Source organism: Pantherophis guttatus, chromosome 12, assembly GCF_059756535.1.
Source record: "Pantherophis guttatus breed Tessera chromosome 12, ASM5975653v1, whole genome shotgun sequence".
NCBI lineage: Eukaryota > Metazoa > Chordata > Lepidosauria > Squamata > Colubridae > Pantherophis > Pantherophis guttatus.
The window spans coordinates 4,875,232-4,889,659 of record NC_142074.1 but is presented as its reverse complement, the minus strand read 5'-3'; the positions used below and the strand labels follow the sequence as shown (position 1 = coordinate 4,889,659).

General features: G+C 42.2%; 1 long non-coding RNA gene across 1 annotated transcript in view; it reads right to left on the bottom strand.

The window, feature by feature from the left end:
* Positions 1-3,370: 3,370 nt before the first annotated feature.
* The window catches only part of LOC117675992 (uncharacterized), a 17,619-nt gene continuing 6,561 nt past the window's right edge, over positions 3,371-14,428 (bottom strand). Inside the window, exon 3 of the long non-coding RNA XR_004594323.3 lies at positions 3,371-3,626. This is a non-coding gene — a long non-coding RNA (uncharacterized LOC117675992). The remainder of the gene's footprint in view (positions 3,627-14,428) is intronic.

Sequence of the window (14,428 nt, the reverse complement as noted above, 5' to 3'; positions counted from 1 at the left end):
TGAGTAGGGACAGTGTACGGAACCAGATGTGCAGTGTGGGTGTTTGGACATATGGGTGTGCATACACATTTCAGTCGGTTTCAATACAGCCCAGCCAGCAAGAGATCCCGGTACCCTGATGAGGTGGTAGTAATAGGGAAGTTATACCTGGCATGGCCAACCAAGAAGCCTGGAACTTCTGAAACCCTTTGGCAAAGTTTAGAAGCTAGTCCTAAACCATCAAAGTTCTCAGCATATGTTAGCCCTGTTCAAATGCCATAGCAGATTCCAGATGTAGGTGTCTGTAATAAAGATCTGACTTAAATCGAATACACTAGACTAGAAAACCAAAGTTATGAATGTTAATACAACTTTCATTATAAGGGTGATGCTTTCTGTTTTTTGTTTTTTCCCTGTGTGTGTGTGTGTGTGTGTGTGTGTGTGTGTGTGTGTGTGTGCCTTCAATTCAGTGTTGACTCCTGGTGATTGCCCAAACAAGTCCCTGCAATTTTCTTGGCAAGATTTCTGAAGTGCTTTGCCATTGCCTGCTTTCTAGGGCTGAGGGGAAAAGACTGGCCCAAGGTCACTCAGCTAACTTTTTTTTTTTTTAATTTGATTTATATGCCGCCCTTCTCTGGAGACTCAGGGCGGCTTACAGTGCGTTAAGCAATAGCCTTCATACTTTTGTATATTTATACAAAGTCAGCTTATTGCCCCCACAAACTGGGTCCTCAATTTACCTACTTTAGAAAGGATGGAAGGCTGAGTCAACCTTGAGCCTGGCGAGATTCGATCTTACTTTAATTGCAGACAGCTGGTGTTAAATTACAGTGTTTCTGTCTGTTGAGCTAAACCAGGCTCCTACTTTGTGCCTGAGGTGGGAGTAAAACATGTGGATTCCCAGTTTCTAGCCTGAGACCTTAACCATGACTACACCAAAGGGACTCTCATTATAAGGTTACTGTCACCAAATCTTGCAAGTCTGAATGCACTCCCCCCCTCCCTCCCCTTATCTTGTGGTTCTTGTCTCAGACACGCAACTTCTGGTCCAGATTCAGGTTTCTTTTATCTGACTATTGTCTTGGTTGCAGCTCTTCCTTCTGCTCGTCAGGGTTATTCCTTCTGCCTATGACAGCGGGAATTGAAGGAGGGTCCTGAGGGAAGGATAAGAGATTCTGGAGAACCAAGATTTCTTCCGTAAAGAAATCAACATGGTAGCCATGACTGCACAATCAAACTCTTGTTCCTCTTTTCATAGCAGGCTTATGAAAGGGGTGGATGTTTGAGTGAAGAACTGCAGGCACGATCTTTTGCACGTGGGCACACGCGCGCGCCCGCACACACACACACACACACACACACACACACATAACCACAAAGAACACACCTATTTGTGCATTCCCTGGGATAGGTTTACCTTAGATGCTTCTTCCTGCCCGAAACTGCCCTGTGGGATGGATTCATATGTGTTGATATACAGGTAGTTCTCGACTTACGACCACAACTGAGCCCACATTTATGTTGCTAAGTGAGAGATCGGTTAAGTACGTTTTGCCCCATTTTACAAGTTGTCTTGCCACAGTTGTTAAGCGAATCACTGCAGTTGTTAAATTAGTAAGATGGTTGTTAAGTGAATCTGGCTTCCCCAATGTCAGAAGGTCTTAAAAGGGGATCATGTGACCACGGGACACGGCAACTGTCATAAGTATGAGTCAGCTGCCAAGTGTCTGAATTTTGTCCATGTGACCATGGGGAGGCTGCAACAGTTGTAAGTGTGAAAAATGGCCATAAGTCACTTTTTTCAGTGCATTGTAACTTTGAACAGTCACAAACTGTTGTAAGTTGAGGACTAGCTGTATTTTGAAATAGATCACTTCACTGTGGTCTTAAGCCACCTTGGAACACTTCCTATCCTAAAAGGAGAGAAATAAGAGAAACCATTAAAATAATACAACAATTAAGTACTTATTTTCTCCAATTAAGACATTTGACAGAATGCAGCAACCTTGTCACATGGTCATTAAAGTTTATCATCTTGTAAATCTGGCTTTGCTAGAATCTAACTACCTGGGATGCAAAAATTTCCGGCTGATAGCAGCCTTCAAGAGAGAGAAAAAAACTGTTTATGCTTTAAGAAAAGTTTAGGGTTTTGGCAGTTTTTGTTATTGTTCTTATTTTTTTTTTCCTTCCTACCCACAGAGTTCTATTTTTAAAACGTTCTGGCTGCTTCTACCGAAACCCTGTGCCTGGAAGGACAGCTGTGCATATTTGACATCACAGCACAGAGAAGATCCTTCCTGACTATCCCCAGTCCAGGTCTAGGAGCTACCTAGACGCTTTTTGTTCTTCTGTTTATTCCAAGATTTACTCGGGTGAGAGGCTCCGGGCAGGATCTGGGGCTGATTTCCCCCGTGAGACGTGCCAGGGTCAGCTCGTGCTGCAGGTCAAGCCAGAACAAAAATCTTTAAATAATGCATGAGTTTCCCACCCCTCTTTCCCTTCCGGTCTGTTAATTTTAGATGCACACAAAGAGACGGGTCTTGCAGGGACCGAAGCCAAAATGAGATTTCCTTTAACCTGTTTTAGTGCCAAATGTTTGGATCGGCCTCCCACTTTCCAGCTCTCTTGCTGAGTTGGTAGATTTTGGCTTATTATTATTATTATTATTATTATTATTATTATTATTATTATTATTCATATTTCTATGCCGCCCATTCTCCAAGGACTCTGGGCGGCTTACACCAAAGACAGTATACTAAATAGCATATTGCCCCCTAACAATCTGGGTCCTCATTTTACCCACCTCGGAAGGATGGAAGGCTGAGTCAACCTTGAGCCGGTGAGATTTGATCTGCTGAACTAGCAGTCAGCTGAAGTAGCTGCAGTACTGCACTCTAACCACTGCGCCACCTCGGCTCTTCAATCTTGAAATCTTAAAAAGGCTGAGTTAATAATCAGAATACAGCTGGAAGGGAGATTGGAGGTCTTCTAGTCAAACCCCGAGCTCAAGCAGGAGAACCTATATCCGGGATGGCGAACCTACAGTATGTCGTGAGTGCCACAAGTGGCATGCACAACTTCTGAAGGCAAGCTGTTCCACCAGGGGTGAAATCCAGCAGGTTCTGACAGGTTCTGGAGAACCGGTAGGGGAAATTTTGAGCAGTTCGGAGAACTGGCAAATGCCACCTCTGGCAGGCCCCAGAGTGGGGTGGGAATGGAGACTTTGCAATATCCTTCCCCCAGGAGTGGGGGGAGGGGAATGGGGATTTTGCAGTATCCTTCCCCTGCCACACCCACCAAGCCACATCCACAGAACCGGTAGTAAAAAAAAAATGGATTTATTTATTTATTTATTTATTTATTTTATTTTATTAAATTTCTATACCACTGTGTTCCACTGGTTAATTGTCGTCACTGTTGGAAGTTTCTCCTTAATTCCAGGTTGCTTCTCTCCTTGATTGCTTCTTGCTTCTTGTCCTACGCTCAGGTGCATTGGAGAATAAGTTGACCTCCTCTTCTTTGTGGCAGCCCCTCAAATACTGGGATCCTGCCATCATGTCACCCCAAGTCCTTCTTTTCTCTCGTTAAATTGGATATGGTGAAATTCTGGATGAGCAGCTATCACAAAATCCCAGGGACGTACAAAGCTGAAAAACAACCCAGAAGAAGACAATAACAAATCCCTTCCGTATTTGTCCAAAAAGCCCTCTGTGGATGTGACTCTGGGGCCACAGAAGTTGAGCTCTATTTGAGGAAAGTTTTATCTTTTTGGACCAGGAGAGGCGGAAATTATGTTTCCTCAATTCTGTCCTCTCTGGCTGTTGTTCAGCCTGTGTCAAACCTGAAGGCGATAAGCTCCTTGAACTAAAACCTGGTCTTGTGTTCTTGCTAAAATATCATGTGCAAAGATGGCCTGTTGCCACAGATTACAAACAGCTGCAACTTATTGTTAACATCTCAATGACCACTGGATGACACCAAAAGAGATACAGGTAGTCCTTGAGTTATGATTGTAATGGAGCATGGGAATTTCTGTCCTGTGTCATGATGGTCGTAAGTCAAGACACCCACATGACCGACCTGATTTAACATTTTTGTGGCAGTCATAAAGAGAATGCAGCTGTCATTAAGCGAACACAGCAATTGTGAAGTGAACCCATTATCACAATAGGCATTTTTTTTTTGGCCAGAAATCCAACATAAAAGTGTTTCTTCAGCAAATGAACATTATCAATTGCAGTCACGTGATTGTCTGGGATGGTATAAGACCGTGATGGCGAACCTATGGCACGCGTGCCACAGGTGGCACGTGGAGCCATATTGGTGGGCACGCGAGCTCAGCTCCGCCAGCTGATTTTTCAGGCCTTCTGGGCCCACTGGAAACAGGCCATTTCCAGCTCTAGAGGGCCTCTGGGGGGTTGGGAAGGCTGTTTTTGCCCTCCCCAGACTCCTAGAAAGTCTCTGGAGCCTGGGGAGGGCGAAAAATGGGCCTACCGGGCCCACTGGGCCATCACATGCCAAAAGCGGGGGGGGTGTCATGCGCGCATGTGCAAGGGAGGCGGGGCGCATAGAATTATGGGTGTGGGCACGCGCGAGGGCAACCCCACGTGCTCCCCCCGCTTTTGGCACGCAATGGCCAAAAGGTTAGCCATCACTGGTATAAGATCACTTGGCTTGGGCAGGGGGCTGGACTAGAAGACCTCCAAGGTCCCTTCCAGACTTCTGTGATGCTGATTCAAATGCAGGCCAATTGCTGAACACTCAAAACGTAATTATGTGACTGCAGGGGGGGCGGACTTCAAATCTAGGTGTCATGTCTCTTTTTGAGTTCAGTTGCCTCTTGAAAAAAGCATCGTTGGGACAAAACTATTAGCATCTCACAAAACATTGAAGACATGGTTGTTTCCCCAAGCATTCGAGTCAGGAGGTTGATAATCTTGTCAGAGTCATCCAGCCTGGAAGTAAAGGAGAATGCTCCATCCCTGGAGATTTTCAAGAATAGACTGGAGAACGATTTGTCCAGAATGGTATAAGATCTCCTGCCATGTGCCGGGAGTTAGACTAAGAGGACTCTCCTGCTTGAGCAGGGGATTAGACTATTTATTTATTTATTTATTTATTTATTAATCAAATTTCTATACCGCCCTACTCCCGAAGGACTCAGGGCGGTGAACAGCCAAGATAAAATACAGATAATACAAATATTAAAAAATCCCTTAAAATTATTAAATATTTCGGCCGAAACACAGATTAAAACACCCAATTTGTAAAATCACGAATTAAAAAATTTAAAAATTTAAAAGATGGGAGTTAGGCCAGGCCAGCTTGCTGAAATAGAAAAGTTTTGAGAGCACGGCGAAACGTGCGCAGGTCCGGGATCTTCTGTATCTCTGGGGGGAGCTCGTTCCAGATGGTAGGTGCCCCCACAGAGAAGGCTCTCCCCCTGGGGGCCGCCAGTCGACACTGTTTGGCCGACAGCACCCTGAGGAGCCCCTCTCTATGGGAGCGTACTGGTCGGTACCAGTAGATGACTAGATGACCTCCAAGGTCCCTTCCAAGTCTGTTATTCTATTCTATTTTAAACCTCCAAGGTCCTTCCACCCCATGATTCTATGTTGGTGAGACAGGTCTATGGTCTGTCCTAGAATCCTGGGTGATTATCGTTGGTGGGTGTGTTTGTTTTAATCTTGTAAGATGTGCAGAGTCACTTGAGATGAGTGGCTCTACAAATCATGTACATTAATAGATTCATTCATTCATTCATTGCCCATCAGTTCCTTGGGTGTCATCGAGGTCCTCTGTTTCTAACTCTCCCTCCCTCCCTTTCTCAGACTGGTGAGACTCAAGTCAGATAGTTTGCTGACAGTATTTGGAGCTTGTGAGCCAACATCAGCAAGAGACAGGCAGGAGTTGGAAAATTACAGCATCATTCTTATTCTCACCTTGTCTGCTTTTCTGTAATTGATAGCCTTGATAGTACAATGGTTTAGTGCACCCTGTCATTAACACAGCTGCCTGCAATTTCTGCTGGTTCGAATCTCTCCAAGGCTCAAGGTTGACTCAGCCTTCCATCCTTTCTAAGGTAGGTGAAATGAGGACCCAGTTTGTGGGGGCAATAAGCTGACTTTGTATAAATATACAAAAGGATGAAGGCTATTGCTGAGCACATTGTAAGCCGCCCTGAGTCTCCGGAGAAGGGCGGCATATAAATCAAATTAAAAAAAATAAATTGGCCGGCCAGTTGCTCTTTCCACTGCTTCCAGTTGTCCTGCATTTTAGTTTGTTTGCTTTGTTAGTTTACTGTGAAAAATGGAAACGACAAAGAAATAGGGAAAGGGAAAGAATCGAAAATATGGTGATGAATATTAAAATAGGATTTTGCAAGGTAGCGTCAGGTCCCAAGAACCAACACATGCAATTACTTCTGAGTAGTTTCTTTACAGTTGTTTGCCTACAGACAGAATCTTGCCAGACTCAAGCAACTATCTGCATAACTACAGATCTACTCTGTGAACTGCTGTCTTAGCTCTCTTCCTGCCTACCAGACATGCCAAGTTCCATCGCCTCTTTGCCCTTTGGGAAACAAGCTACCGGTACATTCCACCACAGGTCGACATCCACTAGCCTGCCGTGTGCTTTATGTTATGAAACATTTTTCAAATCATGCCATGAAGTTAAGAGTGGTTGCAATTTTCCATTCAAATGGTAAACAATTTGGAATGACATTTTCTTGGCACAAACATTAGAATAGAAAAATCTTTAAAATTGAAGGTGAAGGAAGACACTATAGTTATAATCATTTTTCTTCCCTGAAAAGTTGAACTTCTCTCTTCTTTTAAGACAAAAAATACATGAATGGAGTGTTGAGGAGAGGAGAGGGCATTTTTCCATAAAAGAGAAGCCACAAAAAAGTCAAAGCTAGAATGCAGAAGTGAGGCAAGCTAGGAAATAATATTCTTCAATATTGAACAACTTTGAGTTAATTTGCATAGAAACTTTTAGGGTTTGCTCTTTCACAACAGCTAGTTGTGTTGATAACAGCAGGAAATTCAACAATCTGCAATAATGGTCTACTGATGGATGTACTGGAAAAGTCATGACGAAATTACTTTTTGTTTAAAAGAAAGAAATTACGCTATTCAAATGGCTTCTTTGTCTACTTTCATTTCTGAGTGATGGTTAATAAGGTAGGCTATGTTTAAGTTTACAAAAGATGAAGCTGCTGGAGACCAGTAAATTGAGGCCTATTTTTATTATTTACTAGCAAAGTCTAATAATTTGGTGAAGTTATAAGGGGGAAAATTAGATTTCTCTCATGTTCCAAAAGCGCTATCTAGTGGAAAAGAAGATCTATGACAAGTCTTCCAAATGCTTCCAAAACATCGATCATTCTTACTTACCACCGTGGCCTGCGGTATGCAACTCTTTCTTGTGTGAATAGAGCAATGAACCACTTCGTATGAGCCTTTGCCTTCTTTAGAAGAGGAGGGATGCAGAAGAGAAAACAAATCAGGCATCTATTTAGAAGCAGCCAGCAAACAAAACCAAGAGAGAACCTTAGATATGCCTGGGATATTTGCGCTCTAGCCTGGAAAATTCCATTTGGGCTGGAGGTTCCTGAGGTCGTGTCCAGTGCTGCAAGATCCCTTCCTATCCTGAACTAGCCATTCCGTTTTTTGCACACAAAGAGACATTGTTTTTTTTTTTTTTTAATTTGATTTATATGCCACCCTTCTCTGGAGACTCAGGGCGGCTTACAATGCGTTAAGCAATAGCCTTCATACTTTTGTATATTTATACAAAGTCAGCTTATTGCCCCCACAATCTGGGTCCTCATTTTACCTACCTTAGAAAGGATGGAAGGCTGAGTCAACCTTGAGCCTGGTGGGATTTGAACTTGCAGTAATTGCAGGCAGTTGATGTTAATAACAGTGCTTTAGTCTGCTGAGCCACCAGGGCTCTATTTGAAATCCATTGCTGTATTCAGAATACAGAATAACAGAGTTGGAAGGGAGCTTAGTGGTCTTCTAATCCAACCCTTTGCTCAAGAAGGAGACCCTATAATTTCCAGACAAGTGGCTGTCCAGTCTCTTCTTCCAAACCTCCCATGATGGAGCACACACAAGTTCTGGAGGCAAGCCGTTCCACTGGTTAATTGTTCTCATTGTTAGGAAACAACCTTAGTCTAGGTTGGATCTCTCTTTAATGATCTTCCATTTTGTTCTTATTCTGTCCTCAGGTGGTCTGGAGAATAAATTGAATAAACAGATGGGATACAATGATACATGTATTAACAATGAGACTTCAGTGCACAGAGTTGGAAGCTCTCACAGATTTCTACAATGGGAGAATGGATGGTAAAATTAGTGGAGTTGACAGAGATGGTGAAACTGCAAAGAAGGAAGGAAGGAAGGAAGGAAGGAAGGAAGGAAGGAAGGAAGGAAGGAAGGAAAGAGGAGGAGGAGGAGGAGGAGGAGGAGGAGGAGGAGGAGGAGGAGGAGGAGGAAGATTTGGAGATGCAACATCCAGAATGTGCACCTAGCAGATCCTTGAAGAGAGGAGAAAATTGGGTGGCACCATAAAAGTTGCCATATAATAAAATGAGTTCCAAATCTTCAATGGCCGGGGAATTATAGGAGCAGAGATGATCCAGGCAGATCTTGTGATAACTCCATCAATAACAGCTCAGGGAAGAGCCTCCAGCTTCACCAGAGAGAAAGAACTGAGAATGGAGATATTATTTAGTCAATGAATTCTAACCAATAGAATGAAATATTCTGAAACAGGACAGATTTCATTGACTGAGTCAGAGAAAAGCATCACTCTAGATTGCAATTTGAAAAAAAAAAGTTATACATTTTTAGAGATAGCTCTCTGTTTCAGGTTCAAATATTAGTTTATCCAGATGCTTCTTTTCGTGTCCAGAAAATCACTGAATGTATCCCAATTCTCAGCAGAAGTCCAACACAAAGTATTCGGCTAGAACTTTGCCTTAAGCAAGTCATCCAGTTCCTGAATCCTATCAATTTCACCATAGAATAATTCCATCCATCCCACAAATCGCTTTTAAAAATGCAGTAAAACATTTTAAAATGGAACAAAGGAGGAATTTTCAGACAGTGAGAATGATTGCCTCCCAGAGCTGTGGGCACTCCATTGCTGGAGGTTTTCAAGAAAAGATCAGACATTCATCTGGGATGGTATAATATCTCAAGCCTTTGGCAGGGGGTTGGACTAGAAGACCTCCAAAGTCTCTTCCAGCCCTGTTATTCTATGATCCTAAGTGTTTTCATGCACATGGGTATGTGCACACACACACACTTTGATAGTTTTATGAAATCATTTTGCTGGTACATTCACTATAGGAGGGCAGCAGTGTCAGTCTATGGTAGAAAAAGAAAACCAGAAATCTGATAGCATCTTTTCCAACTACCCAATTTTATTAAAAGCAGATGCAGGCAGAAGACGAGGTCAGATTGTACTGGAAATTTTCACAGAAGTAAAATGTCATGAATAAAATAAAACAAAATTCCTCAAGAAGTCAATCTGGTACCTTCCAGGTGCATCACACAACTGGTTGGAAATCCCAGGAACTGAGGTCCAAATGGCAAAGAAATGCAAAGTTCAGATCTCAAAGCTACCTAGGATTAGAACATGGCTTCCTCAATGCTTACTGTGAGCCACAAGGTGGCTCCATTGCTCCACAAAAGTGACAAATGAAGGCAAGCAAAGTGATGGGGAAATCACACCTTTACAGGAATAAGACCCTGAACAATATTAATAGAGGAGAATATTTGTAGCTCAGGGTTGATCTTTGTACTCTCTGACTTTGGTTGTTTGTTTGCAGAGGTTTCATTACCCAACTAGCCAATTACAGTAGTCCTCAACTTATAACAGTTCGTTTAGTGACCGTTCAAAGTTACACTGAAGAAGTGACTTATGGCCATTTTTCACTCTTACAACCGTTGCAGCATCCCCATGACTGCATGATCAAAATTTGGATGCTTGGCAATTGGTTCATATCTATGACGCTTGCAGAGTCCTGGGGTCATGCATGACCTTTTGCAACCTTTTGAGCAAAGCAAAATCAAAGGGGAAGCCAGATACACTTAACAACCAGGTTACTAATGTAACAATTGCAGTAATTCACTTAACAGCTGTGGGAAGAAAGGTCATAAAATGGGGCAAAGCTCACTTAACAACTGTCTCAATTAGCAACAGAAATTTTGGGCTCAATTGTGGTTGTAAATTGAGGTTTAGCCGTACCCAAAGTTGGGTCATGAAATGTCTACAAACAACCGATCTCACAGAGCGCCAAGAACCCCACAATGCCCATATTTTGTTTCTTCTGCAAAATCTTTATCAAAAGTAAAATATTTTAAAGGTTTAAGATGTCTGTTGCCTGCAGAGGATTGCCTTGTGTTAAACTATCATTTTTTTTATCTCTGTTTGTTGTATGGACCATTGTAATCCATACCATTGTACAAAGTTAGCTCCCACTCCTCTCCTGGAAGAATGAAATATTTTTAGGAAATATTAAAAAGGCAGAATATTATATTTTCCCTAAAAGAGAAATTAAAAAATCTTAGGGGAAATAGAAATTCAGAGCTTCAGCTCCCGGCCCCCAGCAGATATTTGGTGCCCATTGAGAAGGACTGGGCCACAAAGCAAAAGACCTTCATCTCCAGGGTGATGGGATTAAGACATGACTCTCCAGGACATAAGAGGATTATTTAGCAGCAGAGCTCACCACATTGCAAAATCACCTAGTGACATTGCATTACCCTCCAGGCTTCAAACAAACTTCTCAGACAGCCTACAGGGTTAGCTATGACGCCTACAACAGCCAATAGAATATGTGTTCTTGCACAGGAACAGGAAGCTCAAGGGAAGGTAAAAGCCCAAGAGAAGATATAAATAACCCCCATTCTCTACTCCATGTGGTCAACTGCACCAGGACCATGTGCCTGGTGGTTCCGTTCACCATTAAACCCGCTTTCCAATCAGCTCCATGTTTCCAGTGTCTTTCTCCCCACTTGGAACTGAACTAGATGGATTTTTCTTCCAACACCATAAAACACTAGACTGTATGGAGGGTTTCTGAGAGGATTCATGTTCATTATTTATTTATCCCAATTATTCCTATCACAATCAATCACATTCTTGATAGTTTAAAAATACATGCATATAACCATGTAGTAATATGTCCACAGAAGAAAAACACATTAGATGAATTATTAAATCAAATCTATGGAAGTGTAAGAACTGTTCCTCTATACCGAAATTATCCTTCAACTGCCACTGAATTCAGTATACTCAGATTTGGAAAGGAGCATCTGAAACCTCAAAATGTAATTTGTGCACCCAATGATTTACGTTAAAGCATTTTGACACACACACACACACACACACACACACACACAGAGAGAGAGAGAGAGTCAGACAGACTTAGGAAAAAGCATCTGCATTATGAAGGGAGGTGAAAAATGACTCTTGTTTCTTTTGTTCATTCTGGATGAAACCATGATGTCCTGAAGAGACATAAGAAAATAAAGAATAAATAGGCATAAGAAAGAAGCTCAGTCTGGCTTGGTCACTGGGGTGAAAGGTTTTGTATTCTGAGCTTTCGGACTCATGCTGGAGCCCATCCTCAGGGAACTTCTCTGTGAAGAAGTTAATGACTAGAAGAAGAGAGCAAATTAAATTCCTGGGGAAGAGACACAGAGAAGTTCCCTAAGGACGGACTCCAGCACGAGTCCGAAAGCTTGGAAGACAAAATTTCTAGTCCCAATAACCAACTTGGATTGGATTCTGCAACATTATCCTGGGACACGTATATTCACTTTCATTCATGAGAAACTCAAGTGTGGAGCCAAGACAAATGGAAAGGGTCACCTTAATCTAGTCTTCTCCAACTGGGTCCTCTTCAAATGATTGTCTGGGGTGTTGGGGGAGAATTGTCTAACCATCTGCAGAGCAGTATGTTGAAAATAGTGGCCTTAATAACATGAACCTGTTCTTGAAATAATACAATGGTCTCACCCGTTGCATTCCTGCTTCCATCAGCAATTGCTGCCAGATGCTACAGAGGAAATGGAAGACCTCTAAAGCTCAGGAAACTTCCCCAGGGATTTAATTTCTTTTCTTCCTCTGGCCATAAAAGCTGTTTAGGGCCACTCAGTGGGCCTAATGTATTGGGGGGGAGGCAGAAAGAAGGAGGAGCAGGGGGAGGGGGAGGGGGGAGGAGGAGGAGAAGGAGAAGGAGAAGGAGTTTACTCACCACATATCTGACAGCAGGTGCAAAATGGTTTCTCAGAAAAATAAATAATAGTGTTGGATATCGAACTACAGTGATAGGAGTTGTAAAACACTACAAGAATGTAAAGCCCACAAAAAACAATGAGAATTATCATGCAAATGTACCAGTTACTGTTCCATGTCTGTATTTGGTAATGGGATATACAGTAGGACTTGGACCCAGGGGATGGGGGATGGGCACAGCAGAAAAACGTATTGGAAGGGGCCATGGATTTTAAAAAGTTGAGAAACGGGGGTCTAGAGTAGAGAAGTGATGACTATTTAAGCAGAAACAGCAAAGCTTTTTGTGCAAGCAAAGATGCACTTGGGATCAGATCAGTCCTTGAGCTTCATGGTTTTGCTTCATTCCTGGGATGCTGGAGCTGGAAAGCTTCCATGATTAGAAATTGGTTTATCTTGAAGATGCCACAAGTATGTTACCAACTGATTAAAGGGTTGTCTTCTTTAAACAATTTAACTAGAGCATCTGCTGAGAAAGAAAGAGAAAGGAAAGGGCTGCCACAAAGAAGAAGGGATTATTTTCCCAAGCTCCAGAAGGCAGGACAAGAAGCAATGGATGGAAATTAATCAAGGAGAAAAGCAACCTGGAATTAAGGAGAAACTTCTTAACAGTGAGAACAATTAACCAATGGAACAACTTGCCTTTGGAAGTTGTGGGTGCTTCATCACTGGAGGTTTTTAAGAAGAGACTGGACAGCCACCTATCTGAAATGGTCTAGGGTCTCCTGCTTGAGAAGGTGGTTGGACTAGATGATGTCCAAGGGCCCTTCCAGCTCTATTCTGATTGATTGAAGGTTCTGTGTTTGAACCCACTGATCTGGCTTCTGCTGATTATAGCCATTCAGCTGAGAAATACTCACATTTGTGAAATTTCCAAACAAAATGTCTATAGAGATTGTCAATCATCCATATCATGGTTGATTTTATTGGCTAAACCAACAAAAACAGCAGTCTATCCACAACTGCTCTAACCTCTGCAGTTGTTTGATCTCATAAATATTATGCAAGGGGAACAATACGGTTTTCCAAAAGGCAACTGGGCTTCCTTGGTTTTTTCCCTGAAAAAGTTTCGCTTCTCATCCAAGAAGGTTCTTCAGTTCTGATTAAATGGCGGGGAATAGAATGTATAGGATTTATATTCTTAATAATTCTTATTCTATAAATGTATTTATATTCTTTGGAATCCTTCTATTGCCCACCAGACTAAGATCTTCTTAAGCTTTTATCCTTCCCTCCCTTCCTCCAATTATTAAATTGGGGATTCTGTAATGCAACATAACTGAGTCCTTCTTCAAGGAAGCCAATGCACAGCAATTTGGAGATGGTTCTGCTTTGTTGAGTCTTCTCTTTCAACATTTTCCAAGACATAATCACATCTCTCAAAAACACAACAGGAAATACTGCCAGATGAATATCAATGGGGATTCACAATCATCCAGGTCATGATTGTCTCAAAGGCATTTTTCCAAAAGGCAACTGGACTTTCTTGGGGGGGAGGGGTTTCCTTGAAAATGTTCTGAACTGAAGAACCTTCTTGCATGAGAAGCGAAAATTTTTCAGGGAAAAAACCAAGGAAGCCCAGTTGCCTTTCGGAAAAGCCCTTTTGGGATTTCCAAACAGAAGAAACGTTTCTGCATCCTAAACTCAGGATCTTAGGATAACCGTATTGTTCCCCTTGCATAATATTTATGAGATCAAGCAACTGCAGAGGTTAGAGCAGCTGTGGGTAGACTGCTGTTTTTGTTGGTTTAGCCCCAACTGTGAAGACTGGAACATCTCTATCCTGTTACCCACTTCTCTTTCCCACTTTTCTTTATGCAGTCTAAATTAGGGGTGAAGCTTCTAACAGGATGCATTTGTTCCATAAATGAAATCAAATTCCTGCAAATCCTTTAAACATCTAACTCCAAATAAGGAAGGTTTCCTTTGAATACAGTTTGATTTCAGTGGCTGGAATCTTATCAGATGGAGCCATGAGATCATTTATTAAGAATGAGTGCAATCTGAGAAAAGTGATATATGGTTTGTAAGCTATGTTGTATCTGTCATATGTGCATATCCTGTTCTGATGCCATAGTAAAAGAGAAAAAAATCTGCTTTCTTCCTTTGCTGATTTATGGGCACATCTGCC